Source organism: Oryx dammah, unplaced genomic scaffold (genome assembly GCF_014754425.2).
Source record: "Oryx dammah isolate SB20612 unplaced genomic scaffold, SCBI_Odam_1.1 HiC_scaffold_28, whole genome shotgun sequence".
NCBI classification, from domain to species: domain Eukaryota; kingdom Metazoa; phylum Chordata; class Mammalia; order Artiodactyla; family Bovidae; genus Oryx; species Oryx dammah.
The window spans coordinates 32550502-32558370 of record NW_024070212.1 but is presented as its reverse complement, the minus strand read 5'-3'; positions in this window follow the sequence as shown (position 1 = coordinate 32558370).

Below are 7869 nucleotides of genomic sequence, written 5' to 3'. Positions count from 1 at the left end.
GGTGTGGGCTGGAAGCAGGGCAGGGGTCAGAGCAATGTGGGGAGAAGGAGACACGGTGACTGTTAGGGGATTTGGAGAGCAAAGGCCAAGGGAAGAGTCTAGGCTTCCTGTAGTCTCCATTTTGGGTCTGTCGAATCTGGCCCTGTGGCTTTTTGGGTAGCCTGGGCCTGGGAGGGGACACTGCTCAGCCAGCCTCTAGCCCTCCTACCATTCACGCCATCACACACAAACCAATCCAATGGAATCCTTTAGAGGAGTCTTTCTGGGGCCTGGCTGATGCCATTCATCCTTTCCTGGGTCCCTTCCCAGGCTTAGGACTGAATCTTTTTCTGGCTGTAATTCCCAGAGGAATGACCTGGTTGGTGGAGAGTAGAAGTGCCCACTGCTATTTCCTGCATCCACTCCCTTACCCCCAAGCCCTGATTCTCTCAAGCTGCCAGGGCCCTGGAGAGAGAAGCCACTTGACAACAGCAGCTAAGACTCAGACTCAAAATCTAGAGCTGCAAAGGACCTGAGAGAGCACCTACAGGTCTAGTCCAACCCTCATTTGGAGCTGGGGCTCAGAGAAGAGGGGAGAGTAGCCCGAAGTGCACTGCTCACTCATGAGGGTGCAGCCTTTGGACTCTGAAATCAGTGCTCCTTCCAGGATGCTAGCCTGCTACCTCTTCCTACCCACCTCCTAGGAGTAGGAGAGATTTTTCTCTTGGGATCCTTGGCCCGCTTACCTGGCCCTCCATGCATATATTGTGGGAGTCTAAAAGGTGAAAACTGGGGCCCACAAGACAGCAAGTCCCTCAGGAAGGATACAGCTGACGAGGATTTGGAAGTGAGGCGCCTCTACCTGGAAACAGCAGTTGACTATTTGCAGCTTTGTGATCAACACTGTCCTCTTGTGGCTACTTACTGTCAGGGCAGCCTAGAGGCCCAGAAATGTGGCAAGCAGTTGGTGTCTTCCTTCAGGCCCTCACTTATCCAGGATCGATCCCGCATTCCTGGGGCTGATTTAGACCCTCCGGGGCTACATTTCCAGGCTAGGCCATCTGAGAGAACAAGCTTTCACACATCATTCTCCAATAGGGTCCCTATGTGGGTGGGCCAGGGCTGACAATCCGTCCCTCGCCACCTTGCTCAGAGGGACTACGCACAGGCTGTCTCTCCATCCCTAAGGAGCTCTGGCTCTAGAAGTCTGGCTCTTCCTTGGACGTAAGGGTATGAGAGATGAATGGGGATGGGGATCCTGTTTTTCGGTGGGTCAGAAATGGAGCGAGAGGACTCTGGAGGAAAGAAAAGTGGGAAAGAAGCCTGGGGCTCGTATCCCTGTGCCCAGCTATGCCCAGCTGTGCCCAGTCTGGAGAAGGAAGGGTCAGGTTACCCTACCTCTCAGTTTGTCCCCAAGGGCTGAGTACATGTCACTTAGGGGGCGCTGTCCCAAAGATGGAGAGCAGGGATGCCCCCACAGTCCGAGATCAGGCACTGCTGAGAGTACTCTGTGGAACCCAAGTTGGGAAACACAGCTCAGCTCTTTGTTCTTAGGTCAGAGCCCAGGACCCGGCAGTGAGTGGGCAGCTGGGCAACCTGCCCTGGAATGAACAGCTGGGTGGTCCAGGATGCCCTGTCCCTGCAGATCAGGCTGGGCAGCATCTTATGACACGTAAATCTAGAAGGGAGACTTTCCAGGCATTTGAGTTACCACTCAGCTCTTCACCTCCCCCACAGAACAGATATGCAGGTCATCTGTGAGAGCCCCACCTGGGAGGCAGGGGTATCATCTGGTCTCTACATCACTTCATGGCTGATGGTCCCTTTCCTCTGAGTTCATGCTGTCGTACGTTCACAGACACTGTCTCCATGATGATCTACGTGTTTTTTTTGTGCCTCTCTCTAGGCGGAATAATAAGGAAAACTTCCAGCCTTGAGTTCAACCCCTCACTCTGGAACTTGTGGGTTCAGTAAATACTTATCAACTGACTCACTGAAAGCCCGGAGGTGGGGCACATTTGTGGCCCTGTGCTTCCCTGCTCAAAACACTTTCCAGTGCTGCCTTTCCAGTCTGGCTTACCAGGCCTTCACAGCCTAGCCAGTCTACTTCTCTGTTCTCACTTCTCTACACATGGATTATTTTCAAACCGGACAACTTCTCTTGCCTTGGCATTCCATAGCCCTGCCTGTCTGCTTGTTTCCCAAGACCTGCTCCTTCCACCTGAACTACTCTCCTCTCCTCTTTCAGTTGTTGCTGTTCAGTCACTCAGTCATGTCTGGCTCTTTGCGACATCATGGACTGGAGCACGCCAGGCTTCCCTGTCCTTCACTGTCTCCTGGAGTTTGCTCAAACTCATGCCCATTGAGTCAAGGATGCCATCCAACCATCTCGTCCTCTGTCACCTCCTTCTCCTCCTGTCCTCAATCGTTCCCAGCATCAGGATCTTCTCCAATGAGTAGGCTCTTCACATCGTGGCTAAAGTATTGGAGCTTCAGCATCAGTCCTCCCAATGAATACTGAGGGTTGATTTCCTTTAGGATTGACTGATTTGATCTCCTTGCTGTCCAAGGGACTCTCAAGAGTCTTCTCTCAGCACTACAGTTCAACAGCATCAATTCTTCGAGTTACTTGGAGTTTAAATCCTACTCCTCCTTTAAGACCCCTGCCACTTCCTTCAGGAAGCCTTCCCAGATTTCCTGAGCGAGTGGGTTCACTTTTTCCTTTGAACCTCCACAGCATTTTGATTCTCCTTTGAAGGTGATAACCTGCTTCATCTCCGTTCTAGATCGTAAGCAACAAGAGGGCGATGTTTGTATTTGTTTCACCTTTGTACCCTCTCTCTTACCTCCTAAACAGAGCTTTGCATATAGAAGGTGATCAAGAAATATTTCGTGAATTGAGTAACATGAAGCCTGTAGTTCTGGCTGCTGGGAGTTGCAGGAGGTGAGAATGGGAAGCTCCGAGGCTTTAGGTGATGATAGGAGTGTCATCAGAATGGGCAGGCAAGACATGTATAAGGAGCTGAGTGGGAAGTCTAGGCCTCCTTAGACCCTTGCTTGGGGAGGAGCACTTTCCTGAAGAGAACAGGCAGGTGGGAGGGCCTTGGAGATGTAGCAGGTCAAGGAAGGGAACCTGGTATTGGGGGAACTTTGGGTTTGCCCCAGTGCCAGGTATGACAGACCCCCAATTGTCCTTAGTGACAGGCATAAAAAAAGGGGATAGGAATCCAGAGGCTTAGATTCTGGTCATTTCTCCTTTGCTCTCTAGCTCTGTACCCTTGGGCAAGTTACTTCGTGTCTCTGGGCCTATTCATCTGTAAAATTGCTATCTGACCTCCTGCGACGCTCTCTTCCTGGCCCAGGAATCACACTGGGGTCTCCTGCATTGCAGGTGGATTCTTTACCAACTGAGCTATCAGGGAAGCCCCCTATGACCCTCAAGTGTGTGTTAGTCGCTCAGTCGTGTCCAACTCTTTGTAATTGCATGGGCTGTAGTCCGCCAGGCTCCTCTGTCCATGGAATTTTCCAGGCAAGAAGCTGGAGTAGGTAGCCATTCCCTTCTCCAGGGACTCTTCCTGACCCAGGGATTGAACCCAGTCTCCAGCATTGCAGGCAGATTCTTTACTGTCTGAGCCACCAGGGGCTTTCCAGGTGGCACTAGTGGTAAAGAACCTGCCTGCCAGTGAAGGAGATGCAAGAGATGTGGATTTGACCCCTGGGTCAGGAAGAGCCCCCGGAGAAGGGCATGGCAACCCTCTCCAGTATTCTTGCCTGGAAAATTCCATGGACAGAGGAGCCTGGTGGGCTATAGTTCATGGGGTCGCAGAGAGTTGGACACAGCTGAGCATGTACCCATGATGACCCTCAAAGCTCTGCTATTTTGACTGCAGAAGGCTCTGAAGTAGAAGGGTGATGATTACTGGGGATTTGTACATGACTCTCCTCAGGCCTGAGCATCAGGAATGACCCCATCTAGGTCCTAGACCAGAGAAGGTGACAAGGCCCAAAGCCATAAAGAAGGAGGCAGGTGGCCTGGGTCAGCTGTGGCTGGTCTCAGGATGTGGAAGTGAGTAGCAGAGAGAGACAGCACTCCCAACTCAAAGTAAAGTGTCCAGCTATCACGCTCCAGGGAAGGGATTTCAGGGACCACCACTTCTCTTCCCTGTCCTTTTCCTTGTCCCATCTCCAGACTCAGTAAATAGAGATCTGGGATTTCTAGCTGCTTAGCTGTGTGGCTCTGAGAAAGTCACTTAACCTCTCTGAGCCTCAGTTTCCACATGTGTAAATGGAGTTTTTGAAACTAACTCAAAAGATTATTGTGACATTTCTCCTGTCAAAGTGCCTAGTTCTGGGGTGACCGCTAGATCTCCCTCCCTCCCAGAGTCTGGAAAAAGGTAACTGGCACAGATTGGCCCTCTGGCCACAGGGCAAATGATTAATGGTGCTTTGCAGGTACACTGGGATGTGGCGGGGCATTTGAGGGGGCAGGCTGGATGGGAAGAAGAGGCAGAGAGGTATCGCCCAACCAGCCCCTGATACTAGTGAGGAAGGGCCACTCTGCCTGGATACCTATTTACTGTGCAATTAGCCAGGGTCCAGCAGCTCTCTGGGAATTTTTCTTTGGAGGTCCAGCATTGAGCCCCAGCTGATAGATGGGGGGTGGGTAGGCAGCAACGGAAAGGTTCTGTGGTCTCATAGCAGGCCTGGCCTGCACAGGCACTGTGGGTGTTCCTGCCACTCTTGTGAGTCTGGTTCATTCAAGGCCCTCAGTTTCTAATCTGGTTGGGAAGGATTTATTTTTGGGTCCCTGTAACCTAGCAATGGGCTCACATGACCAGTGGCAGCTGCAGGCTGAATATACTGTCGGATCTTGGCTCCTGGCAGGGGGTGTAGGCTAGACTGTGGGGGAATAAAGGGAATGGAAAGGCTTTCACCTCTGCTTTCCTTCTACTCCCTCTTCAGCCCCTCAGCTTGGCCACAGATGGTGGGCAGGGGGCTGGCTGCCTGGGGAGCAGGTGCGGCTGGTGCTGGCACAGGGGGCTCTTGGACAGCCAGGAGCTGAGCTGCGGTGGGGAGGTCCCAGCTGTGAGCCTGCTCTCCACATGGGGAGGCTTGCACGTCCATGTGGGTGTGGTGGGGGCTGGGAGGGTGCCATGTCAGAGTCCTGGGGGGCAACACCAGTCTTTGCTGTGGGATCTCGGGGATACCCCTTGTCGATGACGGAAGCCCAACATCCGGCTTCTTCCCTTTGTTCCCTGTTAAACTGTTAATATTCCTGGGAGAGAGAACACATTAAGCTGCTATCAGTGTGAATGGATTTATCAGCCTCTTTCCCGAGAGCAGGTTTTGACAGACCCAGAGAGAGGAGAGGAGGAGAGCAGTGGGTGCCACTAAGCAGGCGAAGGGCTATGGGAAGGGGGCTGTGGGAACACATGGAACATTCGAGAGACTTCTGAACACATGGGTGGATGAATGAAAGATAAACTTGGTCCATTTCAAGGCCTCATCTTGCGGAGGCAGGAGAGAGTGGGAGGGGTGGACATAACCCCATCAAAGGGTGCTGGTGGGGAACTGCCCCGTGATTGAGTAGTTAGGACTCAACACTTTCACTGCTGGGGTCTGGGTTCAATCCCCAGTTGGGGAATTGAGATCCCACAAGCCATGCGGCATGGCCAAAAATAAAAAAGAGATGATGGTGGGCAAGGGTAAGGCAGGGCAAGGAGCAAGCCTGGGATGAAATCAGACCTCAGTACTAAATCAGACTTCAGTACCAAGGACCCTGCCGGGATCCTGGGAGGGACTTCAGGACCTGGAGACTTGGCCTGCTGGCCACCACCTGTTGTTTGACCAGCTAGGGTAACTGTACTAGCTCCCCCGAGCCTGAGGAGCAGGCTTATTCCTATTAGATGGGCTTCTCGGGGGGCAGTGGTGAAGAATCGGCCTGTCAAGCAAGAGACGTGGGTTCAGTCCCTGGCTTGGGAAGATCCCCTGGAGAAAGAAATGGCAACCCACTCCAGTATTCCTGCCTGGGAAACACTATGGACAGAGGAGCCTGGCAGGTATAGTCCATTGGGTCCCAAAGAGTTGGACATGACTTAGTGATTAAACAACAACAACAAATCCCCGTTGGGTAAGCAGGAAGTAAAGAATTTTATCCCAATTGGAGAAGGAAATGGCAATCTACTCCAGCACTCTTGCCTGGAAAATCCATTGGTTGGAGGAGCCTGATAGGCTACAGTCCATGGGGTCGCAAAGAGTCGGACACGACTGAACGACTTCACTTCACTTCATAGATAGAAATACTCAGGCACAGGCTAAGTTCCTGCTGTTGACCAACAGAGTAAAGCCCAGTTAGAACGAAGGACTTCTGACCAATCCAGTGCTCTTCCTTTCTTTTCTCCTGATCACACTGTGTGGCCTGTGGGATCTTAGTTCTCCAACCAAGGCCATGAACGCTCCAGGGAAGACCCTCCTATAATCCCATTCTAAGTGTAGTCTCTGGTTCTTTGTGAATCCTTGGACGGGGGCCAGGTCAGTCTGAGCTAGGCCCCTGCAGGAATGATGTGGGCCCTGATCAGGGACAGGCTTTACCTGATCCCAGAGGGTCTGACTGATGCCAGGATGATCCTGCCAACATAAGAGCACAAGGTTTGATAAAAATCACTTTGCTGTTTTCGGGTTTAATTTGACATTTTAATTAGATTTCCCTATACTCAGGTATATCTAATTTTGTTTTAGGCTATCTCCTGGAAGGTGGTGGCCATCTCTATGGAACTGGCTTTAGGGCCTCAGTGGCACCCCATTCCAGTACTCTTGCCTGGAAAATCCCAGGGATGGGAGAGCCTGGTGGGCTGCAGTCCATGGGGTCACTAAGAGTTGGACACGACTGAGCGACTTCACTTTCAACTTTCACTTTCCACTTTCATGCATTGGAGAAGGAAATGGCAACCCACTCCAGTGTTCTTGCCTGGAGAATCCCAGGGATGGGAGAGCCTGGTGGGCTGCAGTACATGGGGTTGCACAGAGTCAGACACGACTGAAGCAACTTAGCAGCAGCAGCCAGAGTCTCATGTCAGACCTCCAGAGAAGCCATGGGGGTAGGGGGAAGAAGTAAATGCCTTGACTTCAGACAGACATGGGTTCAAATACTGGCTCTGGTTTTTACTAGCTATGCGATCTGTGCAAAGTCACTTCACCTCTGGTACCCATTTCCTCATCTGTGATGTAAGGTGTATGATGGCTGCCTCATAGAACTGGTGTGGAGATTGAAGGCCTCGTATGTAAAGGGGCTGGCACTCACAAGAGCTCAGGAGAGGGTGGATGGGAATAGTGGAGATCACAGTGTAGGTCTGGGCTGGTCACCGGACTCTTTGTTGTCGACCCAGGGTCTGGGACAGCCACCTTGCCCTCTTCGTGTTCCCTGGGAAATTCATTGTTCTTATGACTGTTTGACTGGGGTCTGGTAAACAGTTTCAGAATTCCCTTTCTTCCTTTTTCGAGACAGAAGGAGTTCCCATACAGGTGAGTCTCAGGGAAGAGGGCTCTGGAGCAGATATCATGACTGAATTCCTTGTCTAGGCTCATGGCTCTGCCATACGTGACTCTGGGCAATCTCTTCACCTCTCTGGGCCCAGAAGCACAGATGCCTTGGCCTGTAGGATGTCTTGCAACTCTACAGTCTTAGGATCCTATCCGTGGGTGTCAGCCCCAATCCTGAGGGAGCTGTTTTCTTCATAGTTTGTGGGAAGTCATGCCCCTTCATCTCACTTCCAAAGGCTCATCACCTGTTCTTCACCCTTCTGCCAATGATGTTTCCCAGCTCTGTTCAGCCCCACAGATCCGGAACAATCAGAGCCTCCCCAAGCGCCTGCCTCCCACCCTGCCTTGAGG